The sequence below is a fragment of the Mesocricetus auratus genome, unplaced genomic scaffold (assembly GCF_017639785.1).
Source record: "Mesocricetus auratus isolate SY011 unplaced genomic scaffold, BCM_Maur_2.0 contig_5382_pilon_obj, whole genome shotgun sequence".
Taxonomy (NCBI): domain Eukaryota; kingdom Metazoa; phylum Chordata; class Mammalia; order Rodentia; family Cricetidae; genus Mesocricetus; species Mesocricetus auratus.
This window is the reverse complement of record NW_024435310.1, coordinates 2,980-14,600: the sequence shown is the minus strand read 5'-3', so window position 1 is coordinate 14,600 and position 11,621 is coordinate 2,980. Positions and strand designations below refer to the sequence as shown.

The following is an 11,621-nucleotide window of genomic DNA, read 5'->3' as shown; positions in this document are numbered from 1 at the left end:
GTTAATATTTGCTTGGCATCTGGCAGCCAGAGAGGGATAAAGGAATCCCTGGATTCAAGCTAAGAAACCAGAGTCAGATCCTCTGGGCATCCTTTGTGTGCAGGGTCCTGTGCCTGGCACAGGGGTGGAGGGCTCTCAATTGAACTTTTTGTTAGCCAGAGGACTGAAAATCAATCAGTACTCCTGACTCAGTGTGCTGAGTTCTCTAACAGGTGCTCCCAGAATGCTTTTGGAGAACAAAATAGGCACGTGTCTTTCCCACTCGACATGGGAGGTCTCACCTTTCAGAAACACTGACACGGCTCTGGCATTTTTCCCCTACAGTATAAAAAGCATGCTGTTTGCAAAGAGCCCAATGCCATAGGCAGTTATAAGGCAGAAATTTTTAAAAACTGACTTGAGTGACAGGAAAGCAGGATTTAAAATGCTGAGGTATATTATTTTCTCTCTATATATTCACATTTTTCCTGCAGAATACTCATATTGTACATGATGTTTTGACATCTCCTGTCCTCTTGAATAGTTCATGCCCGTTGCTTTAATTGAAGGGTATGAAGTGACATCACCAGTGAAATGCGTTCACACTTTGCGACGGTAGTGTCATTTATCTCAGCCGGCTGCTGTCCTCTGGTTTTCTTTTTTAAAAAAAGTTTTCTACTGCTGTACATGGTTCTGCTGCTGCCAGAGACAATTACTCAGAGAGCATTACCTCACCGGCCAGTGAGCCGTTCAGCGCGTCTTGCTTTCTGTATGCATTGATGCCTCCTCCTGATGTAATTCCTGTAAACACTTAGCATTATGCTGTTAATTGTCTAAGATGCTGTTTATTCCTAGCTGGCTAAGGGAATTTTTTATCAGAAGCTAATATAATTTTTATTATGCGTGTCTGGAGATATAGTAAAGCTCAAATTATTGAAGTAATTAATGTACTGACTACATGTATAAGAAATGAATTGTGTTTCCAAAGTAGGCTTACGGTTGTAAATGCTATTCTGTTACGCATGTTGACAAATCCAATTTTACACTAATAGGACCTGAAAGCTACTTTGAATTAATTTGCATTATATACATGTATAATATGAATTACATATCCTTAATGTAAACATTACACATAATACGTATTTCACATTACATGCTGTGTTTGTGTCAGCTTTCCCTATTTATGCTGTTAAGTTTCAGGCTTTTGGAGGCAGTATTTACATTTACACTGGCGAGGAGGCTGGACCTTAAGTTGTCTGTTCAGAGAGAAAGTTTAGGACAGAAGGTGGTAAATGCAGTTAATTTGAGGTTTCAGGAACGATTTTTTTCTTATTGTTAAAGCAACAATCTTATTTTACTTACCAATCCCAGTTCCCTCTCTCTCCCATCTTCCCACTCTCCACCTTCTCCCCACCTTATTCCCCCCCATCCCCCCTCAGAGAGGGTGAGGTCTCCCATGGGGAATCAACAAAGTCAGTCACATCATTTGAGGCAGCACCAAGCCCTGCCCCCTCCACTGCCAATGGTCCCCACAGACTGCCACACAGCTGTGGCCCACATTCAGAGAAGATATAGTTCACCCTTATGCAAGTGCCCCATGTGTCAGTCTGGAGTCTGTGAGCTCCCACTTGCTCGGGGTCAGCTGTTTCTGTGGGTTTTCCCAGCATGATCTTGACCCCTTGCTCATATAAGCCTTCCTTCCTGTCTTTGACTGGACTGGGGGAGCATGTCCCAGGGCTTTAGGTATCTTATGGATCTCTGCATCTGCTTCCATCAGTTACTGGATGCAGGCTCTATGGTGACCGTTAAGGTAGTCATCAGGATTGATGGTAAAGAATACAGTCAGAATTGACTACATTTCCTTAGAAGAGAAAGGCTTTGCATAAACATAAAGCCAGTATTTCCCATCAATCATGCAGACTTCCATGCTGAAGTAAACTTCCTAGGTGAGATAACGTGAGTATTTCCCAGGAGGTCGTTGTGTCCTTAAGACACTGAGAGGAGTGAACTTGCCTTTAGTCTCAAGTCAGAGGCCCTCCTTCTAAGGGTAATGACAATGTTTTGGAAATAAAGCAAAAGAGAAGAGTACGTTGGGTTTAGCGGAAACTGAACTAGCAGGAACCATCCTATAAGAAGAAAAGTGGAAACAGAACTCCCCTCAATCTGTAGCACTTTAAGGCAAAGTCTGATTATTTGGAGTAAAGTCAAGATTTTGAATTCTGTGAAATTTCAATATGCCTTTCCGTTCACAACATGCCTTTTCAAGCCGTTTTCAAGTTGAAATCTCCCCGTTATTAAAACTATTAATCCCAATTTGGCTGAGAATTGACTCTTCACATGAATATATTGTATTTTTAGAATCCTTGACTGTTTTGTGATTCAACCATGTGCCTTTAGAAATAGCGTTTGAAACTCTAACATTTATAGGAAGCCTCTTGAGTAATTTTTCCCTATCTGCCACAAATATTTTCTATCCCAAGTGCAGGCTGTTACAAAGCAAGACCACTCCAAATGTTTGAGTCATTTTGCACCTGGCTATTTCCTCTGGGCTTTTGGCCAAAGTGTAACACAGCCAATTCTACCCTCACCAGAGGTGATCCAGATATGGCTACCCAAACTTGGAATTTTAACCTCCCAAACTATAAATAAATCTCTTTGACAAACAGCTCATATTGGATATTTTGCTATAAGAATACAACATATAGTTTATCAAGCAAAGGAACCTTAAGAATTCCTCAGGGTTGGAGTAGTATCCTCTTATTTCCAAGCATCTCTCTCATGCATTGACCTTTCTCTTCTGACTAAGACTGCATTTTCAGTCTTTGGTGGGATATGCTTACTTGAATGAATGTCTTCTCTTTTTCTTTCTTTTTTGTTTTTATTGTTGTTTGTTTGTTTGTTTTTTAAGACAGAGTGTGTCTGTGCAGCTTTGGAGCCTGTCCTGGGATTCAGTCTGTAGACCAGGCTGACCTCAAACTCACAGAGATCCACCTGCCTCTACCTCCTGAGTGCTGGGATTAAAGGTGTGTGCCACCACCACCTGGCACTTAATCTTTTCTTAGCCTACCCTCAACATAGGCAAAAATTAAATTGTCCACTGGGTGTCTCTAATTCTGACATCTTGTTCATGTGATTCAGGGGCCGTCTTTGATGTCATTCCCTATACTTGGTGGTCAGTTATTTTTGCTATGTATATTGGCTATTAAGCCAAGCCCTGGAAAATTCAGCAGTGATGAAAATGGCAGCCATGGGTCATGCCCTCCAGTACATTAAAGATTCTTTTATAGAACAAGTTCATGCTATTATTTCTTCTCAGAATGGTCCCTAAATTCCCTTGTTACCACCCTCATCTAAAATCCCGATGCCTGTCAAAACTGGCATGAACTTTTCCTAAGTACTTTTTGCTCTCAAAAGCTAATTTGGTAAAAATGTATTTTTTTATTTATTTTGCTCTATGCCATTCTTTTTCATTGTTTTTAGGCTACCTTCCAAGTAGATTTAAAGTTATTTATAATCTGGTCCCCATATGAATTTCTCCTTATGAATAAACTTCTACCCTACTCTAATTTTTTAAGAAAAAAACAAATGATAAATGAAAAAAAGAATACTTTTTGTGACACTGTGGAAAAAATGCAGGGCCTCTTACATTCTGCAGAAGTTTACTGCTGCTGACATATGCCTCCCAGAAAAAAAAATCATTCCTTTATTACTGATAGTGATTCCAGCTAGAGATGAAACATGGAGAATGGTTTGCAAGTCATGATATTCTGATAGGGTTTTGCTTTCTTGTGATAATGAGTCTGAAGCTGCAGGTTCAATCCCACAGGTACTAATTAGATCTACTCTTTTTTAAAGGCAGGGCCTAGTCCTGTAGGCTTGACTAGCCTTCCTTCACAGACATGCAGCTGGTCACTGTCACTATGAGCAGGTGTTTAATCATCACCAAGCCACAAATAATATGGAGGAAAATACATAGGCATCCAAGCCAAGTACACTCCAAAGATAGGTAATTGGTCTGGAGGTTCATTTTACCTTTGAATATTGAATAGGTCAAAGAATATATCACTATGTTGAATTATGTTTTGTCTTTATTTTGTAGTGGTCATACTTTATTCTCTTACAAAAATGTTTAGTGACTAATAATACCATTATTTCTTAGACTGCAGAAGCTGTAACATAAATCTAGTTAGACCATTCCAACATTCAAAGCCAGAAGTTGCTTTTGGTGCTTGAACAGTGAAAACTAATTTTAAAAAAGTAATAAATGGGTTATGATAGACTTTCAGTCATTAAAATAGTTATGTAGTATGAGGCATGCTCTTTTCAGCATGATCAAATAAATTTGGCGGTCAAGTCATTAAAATTATTTTTTACGTCAATATGTGACCTAGAAAACACACTTCTGTCTATCTTTTTGGTCATATACTGGGTTTTGTGTTTGTTTGTTGTAATTTTAATTTTACTGGAAAGAGTTTTCACATAAATTTCAGCTTAATCAACTGAAGAAATGAAACCTGATACTTTCTAACAACATTGGAGATTCACTAAGAACAATTCACCCCATTCATTAATTTAGCCTTTTTTTTATGTTCCACTTTTAAGTTCATTGAAGAGTCTTGAGGAGGATTTAGTTTATGAATGAATAGGAATTTTAAAACAATTATCACACAGTTTAAGGGATGCACTAATAAAATATAATGATACCTAGATTGAAGCTACATTATTTTAGCATCAATAGTATATTATTTCTTATAACTGCTACTCATTTATTTCAGCATGTTTTCCTAAGTGGCGTCAACATGTGCTTTTGGATGCCATGGTTAGAATGGTGAAGGAAACAGAAATTTCTAATCTCACGAAGCTTACACCCAGTTCCTGGGATGACTGAGAATCTATAGATGAGCTCTACCAAGACAGACAGTGATACATTCCCTGAGGACGATCAAGCAGACTGATAGGGCAGCAAATAGCCATCCCTAGAGGATGGACGGACTTTGTGAGGAATGGCCTTTCAGAGGAGATGGCGTTGAAGTAGAATGCTGTGAGGCTACACATGGTTAGAGGGTAGCCATCCCCCCCCCCAGCTTCCCATCCTAATGCCAATTCCTTCCACATAGGGGATATCTAGAGTCTGTCATTTCACTCAGGGTAGGGTTCAGGCACTCCCCTGAGAGTCCAGGCTGAGAGAGCAACCCTCTTTGTGTTATGGACACACGATGTCTGTTAGTATTCGAGGGATAAACACTGATCCACTGCTCAGGACCCCATGGGTTTCCCAGGTCTCCTCACTGACTCTCACATTCAGGGGGTCAGGATCGGTCCCATGCTGGCCTCCTAGCTGTCGGTCTGGGGTCCAAGAGCTCTCCCCTGTTCAGATCAGCTGTCTCTGCCAGTTTTGCCAGCCCATTCTTTGCCAATTTGCTCGTCGCTCCTCTCTCTCTGTCACTGGGTTCCTTGGGTTCAGTTCAGTGTTTAACTGTGGGTGTTTGCCTCTGCTCCCATCAGTCACAGGATGAAGGCTCCAGGATGGTTATAGACATCAAGTTCATTATCAGGAATGGGCATTCGAGGTGGTCTCTCCACTATTGCTTAGCTTGCCAATTGGTGTCATCCCTTTAGATCACTCGAGGTCACACTGGTGCCTGATCTGTCTTCTAACCTATGATTCCCTCTTCCCCCTATTCTACCCCCCACTCAACCTTCCTGTTCCCCCATGACCTACTCTTTCTTCCTCTTCGCCCCCTCTCTTCTTCCCAGCTCCCACTCTCCCTCACCCCTCAACGTGTTCCCCACCTGTTCAGAGGATCTTGCCTCATTCCTCTTCTCTTGGGTACCATGCATATCTCTTAGGTTCTTTCCTGTTTCCCAGACTCTCTGTTAGACAGAACCTAAGAGATATGCATGCTACCCAAGAGATTATAACCATTCTACACATTTTTTGTGCTAAATATGATTTACTTGTGGTACTTAAAGATGAAAGTTAGGAACACAGTCTTGACCTCCACCCCTTCCCCACCTTGGTGTTCTGTATGCGTGTGCATTTATCTCAGAACAGAAAAGCAGAAGGTCTGGAACCTCTGTTGTACTGGAATTTTGTTCAGGTTGGCTCCAGCCCAAAGTGATGATGTCATGTTTTATGATTGTGACTACAGAAGAAATGTCTCATGGTACCTGCAACAGGTTTGACCCAAGGGGTTGTTAGAGTCACTATGTTAATAAACACTTCAACACAATTTAATTGGATAAAATGATTGTTTAAGTTACAGACACATCCATCCTACCTGAGTCTTCTTTGATTTGGCGTGTGTCTTCTGCTGCCTATATATAGAGGAACTACTACTTGCTCCATTGTTTTTTTGTTTTATTTTGTTTTGTTTTTGTGCCTTTTACATTTTTTTGTCTATTGAGCATCTCCAGACAATCACAACTGTTTCTTCCCTGGTCCTGCTTTGTAGTCATAATTAGCATTTATGAATTTTTTTAAATTGCATTTTCTTTCCTGGAGAGAATTAAAATTTTTCTAATAGTAGTTTAGACAGACTTTGTGTTGTTAGAGTCAAAGTGAATTCATAGTGTCTTACCACTCAATTTGCCAATGTAAGTTTCATGTATTAAGGAGTATCATTTTCCAGAACTAGGTTTGAAGCATTGAATGTATCTTAATTTTTCAGAATTTGTAAAGTTAAATGCAGACATCTCTACTTACTTAGGCTGCATGAATTTTGCTTGAGGAGTTGAAGCAATTATAAATACAACATTTTCCCCTTAATTACAGGTCTTTTAAGTAAAATGTATGACTTAGCTACCTCAGTGCTGATGATAGCTCAGAAGTTACTCAGAGTAACTGGGCAATAGCAAGAAGGAATGGAATCATCTCCAGTCAGTCCTTGGTTCCCAGAGGCCAGTTATACCAGGCCTCCCTGTTTCTGCTGTGAGCTGAAAGATGAGACCTTGACATGTCCACCATTTTTTGATGGACATATTTCATGGACGGTGAGCACCACTGTTCCGGATGAGTTCTGTGTCTACCATCTTTTGAAGGACATACTTCATGGTGTTTGGGTACCACTGTTCCACACTATTTCTCAGCCTTATGCCCTCTCCCTTAGTAGATTCTTGCTGTAATCAAGAATCAGTTCTACTGGAGCATAGTTTTAAAAAAATTAGATTGGGTTAACTCCCATTTGGTTTTAGATTACTGGTACAAAGTGCTTTCATGAATAGACAAAAGAAATTGAAATTCAAATTAAGTGATCTCCCTGAGTGTATATTCATTTAGACGTTTTTCCCTGAGGTTTTTATAGCGTCCTAAAATTAAATTCAGAAGCAGAATTTGTATAGAATCGGGTTCATAGAAATTGTGATGATTTTTTCCAACCCCTAATATTCCTTTTAATGATTTTATAAAGCTAGTTATATACTCAAAATGATTATAAAAATAATACTATGTAAACTTTAAAATGCATCAGTTAATTTATTGCTTTGTAAAAACTTTCATTGTGCTTATTCCTTACAGGTGCTCGTGTAATGGCTAGTAGAAAGCAATTTTTCTGAAGGAAGGATTTTTCCTGACAGCCTTCTACACTTGCCCCAATCCAGTCTTTAAACATTTAAAGAACAAAGCAGGCATATGAAATGCTTACTTATCAAGGGAAGTCAAGAACTGAGCAATCGCTACCACCATCCCCTGTGTAAGGAGAGACATGACACTTGCTTTCTCATTAAAAGCACACACTAGACGTCTGACATAGGAGAGACACTAGACAAACGCTGGAGACAAGAGAGATGGGATCATCCTGCTTAATCCCCTGCAAACAGGTTTTTTTTTTTGGTTTTTACGAGACAGGGTTTCTCTGTATTGTTTCAGAGGCTATCGGTCCAGCCTGGCCTCGAACGCACAGAGATCCGCCTGCCTCTGCCTCCCGAGTGCTGGGATTAAAGGCGTGCGCCACCACCGCCCGGCAACAGGTGTTTTTTTAACAAATGGCCAGAGCCTTCAGTCTGTTTCTCAGGCAGGCATTGGAACACAGCATGTATAGATAGCATGGGTTGAAGATTCTTGGCATGAAAATAAAAATCTAGCAGGAGGTGAAGTGATTAGCCAGAAGCTTGATCTGTGGACTGTACCAGGCATTTGGTGCTGTTCACAGAGGAAGTTTGTGGATGTTTTCCCAGGATGAGCTAAAACTGTGGCTTACTTGAGATAATCAAGAAAATAAGACAAATATATACATAAATTATTATTGGATATTTGCCTCAGGCTGTAGGACATTTTGAGGAAGTGAACTCTCTCCACTTCTGAAGGCCAGATGTGATGTTAGTTACCAAGTCCATACCAAGTCTGAACTCATGAAGAAGTCATTGACAATACCTAGTCCAGAACTGGACAATAATGATGATAGAAGATTCATGCTTGTAATTCTCCTTTTTCTGCGGTGATGTCCTTCCTGTGTTTTTGGTGTTATAAAAATCATCTTATGAAATGGTTTATTATTATTATTATTCCCAGTGAATAAAGGGAAGAGTTGTTATTCCCCTCCAGTTTTATGTTTTCATAAATCAGTGGTCAGTAGGGAGAACTCATGGAGTTGAATTAATTAATCAAATCATCACAAAACATAACGATGATAACTCAGCCTCTTCCAAGAACCCTTCCTTTGCACTTTGAACTGTGTGGGCTGTGCTTTCTGCTTCTGAACCTTTCTCATAACTGTATGTTCACCCCCAGCACTAACTCCACATCTCCAACTCCAATTACTTCTTTTTAACATTTCCTGTAATTGTGTATGCTATGTCCAAGGAAATACGTCCCCAATTATTTTGTATAGAATGCTAATTTCGTGGAATGAATTACAACGAGATGGAAATTACTGGCACAAATTTGGGAATCAGTCATTTAAACAGTGTATTGACTAACATTTGTTCTTTGAACAACCGTATATTGGCTCAATCCATGTGCAAAACATTTATCAAGTGGCTACTGTGCATGTATTAACCTCAAGTATAAATATTCAAGAGAGATACGCTGATCTGGTTTCCAAATTGTATTTTTTCCTGTTTGGTAGTGTTAATTCAATAGTTAAAAGTTTTTAGACCAAAACTATCTTCTTCATCTTTTCTCCTTTGTCTAATGTGTTTGCTGTATTGTTTCTCGGTTTTCAGAGGTCACTACTCTTCAAACAAATGACCTTAGCTTTTTTTTTTACTTAGAAAACATGGCGACAAGTGAACCCGAGTATGAGCTGACTGCTCTCTTCACCCTAGTTCATGCGGCTTTCTGCTCACAGCATCTCGTAATGAACCCTTAGCTAGAAATCCACAATAAGCTTGCGTCGGCATGAAGAATTGTCTTGTTAGAGCTGAGTATCCTTCCATCATGTACTTTTTAAAATATAAAATCGTCAAGCAGACGTGAAGGGAAACTTAAACAGTCAAACTGTCTCAAGTAAAGACAGGTTATTACAGGAGATAGCTGGGAGAAACGAGGGTATCTTGTCCTCACGGTGAAGCTCTTGGGACTTTGGAGACCACAGCACAGACACCAGACAGTTCACATGTATCCCAAGCTGTCTAGTCACTGGGACGCACAGAGCAGAATGTAGTTCAAGAGCTGGGTGGTAATTAGGATATGGTGATGTCTTAGGGAGTCTCACGTCATTGCCCTCCTCTGCAACCAACGAGCTAGGCTTTATGGATCTTTTCTAGTCCTCTGATATCAACCTAATTCTTCTGTGCTCTACTTTTTTGTGGTGTTGCAATTCTGCTTCCACGGTGGCCCAAATTTTGCTGGATCTTTCCAGCAAGAGTTGGTATGTGCCACCGGGCAGTGGTGGCGCACGCCTTTAATCCCAGCACTCGGGAGGCAGAGACAAGTGGATCTCTGTGACTTCTAAACCAGCCTGGTCTACAAGAGCTAGTTCCAAGACAGCCTCCAAAGTCACAGAGAAACCCTGTCTCAAACAAACAAACAAGAAAGAGTTGGTATGCACCATACACTACTCATTCTGTCTTACACAATAATTCTCCATCCCATCAACAGTTGCTTAACTGTAGAAATTCTAAGGTACCAAAGGATCTTGTGACAGGTTTGGCCATTTTATTACAAGTGTGCTTGAATCAACCAGGGCAGATTGTCTTAAATATGACCATGAGCTAACTAAGAAGATTAAGAAACAACCATGAGATGTTTTAGGATGTTCAGTCCCTGGGCCAGCAGAATTAGAGTCTGTTTTGTAATCCTGCTTGCATCAGGAATTCTGAAAGAGGCATCCAGCAATCTGTATTCTGTCAATCCTCCAGGTGAATCTGATGAATGTTCAAGTTTGAGAGCAGATGGTACCAAATTATCTCTCCTGAGTCAGGATTTATAGCATGACTGCCAAAAATAATGACTTTGGGCATAATTGGTATGCACAAGATCCTTCCAATAATATTAACTAGCAGTCTCAGCTGATTTTCTAAGTTTCTGACAGGAAGAAAGTGCTGCTGGCATATAAGATCATGTTCTTTTCCTCTGTTAGTTTTGGCACCTAATTGATAGAAACACTGGACCAACTTTTTCATAAACTTGTTTTGAAAACTGAGTGTAATTTTTTCTTTCTTTTTTTTTGGTATTTAAAGCACTAACTTGGAAATGTGTTCCCCTAAAGGACATTTCTGCCCACTCTTGTTCTCATGTAAAATTTTAATATAAGAGGTTTATTGAAATGAATCAATTCCCATTTAGAATACCAGAGTTTATAGCTTTCAATGTCATTTTTTCCATCCATGACCAAAATCACTTGTAGAATATTTCTGTTATCTCCAAAAAAATTTCCTTCACTTGATTAGTCCATTTTTCTTCTAAATAATATTCATTACTTTATGTGTATGAGTGTTATACCTGCATGCATATCTGTATATCACAGACATTCCTGGTGCTGGCAGAAAGCCGTTAGAGGTCATAAGATACCTGGAAATGAAGTCAAGGGTAGTTTCAGGTTGCCGTGTGGGCACTGGGAATGGAACCGAGATCTTCTGCTCTTAACCACTGAGGTACTCTCCAACTCACTCCCCATGTTTCAGCCACAATGCATTTTCCTTTCCTTCCAACAGTCCTACGTAACTAACCTGATCCTGTCTTCTAGTTCATGCCTCTGGATTTCCCTATTTTGGGCATTTCATGTTAAATCAAGTCATGTACTGTGTGATGTTTTCTTCCTAGATTCTTTCATTTAGCCTGAACTTTTTATGGCTAAGCCATGTTGCCTTACATATCAAAGTTCCATTCTTCTTTCCAAAGACAACCTTCCATTGAATAGATGCGGCATTTTTTTAGCCACTCATTGGTTGATGGGCATTGGGTGCTTTTCACGTTTGGGACAGAACGAATAGCGTGTCCGTAAACCTTGTGTATGAGTTTTTCTTAAATGTCTTTCTCATTTCTCTTTGGCAAAGACTTACAGTGGGAATTGCTGAGTAACACGGTACCTCTGTTTAGTTTTTAAGTCACTTCTAGACTTTTTCAAAAAAAGCTTTATTGTTTTGAGGTTTTGCCTGGGTCCACTGGTGTTTCTGCTTACCATCACTGGTATCTCTTGTAATATGGATTGTTTTTCTTCTTTTAGATTGACATAAGGTCGTTGTTTATCTTTACAAAGTTA

General features: G+C 39.8%; 1 long non-coding RNA gene across 1 annotated transcript; it reads left to right on the top strand.

The window, feature by feature from the left end:
• The first annotated feature begins 3,567 nt into the window (after window positions 1-3,567).
• Window positions 3,568-9,008, top strand: LOC121138714. The gene is made up of 2 exons (XR_005875591.1): window positions 3,568-3,985; window positions 7,496-9,008. It is a non-coding gene; the product is annotated as an uncharacterized LOC121138714 (long non-coding RNA).
• Window positions 9,009-11,621: the final 2,613 nt, after the last annotated feature.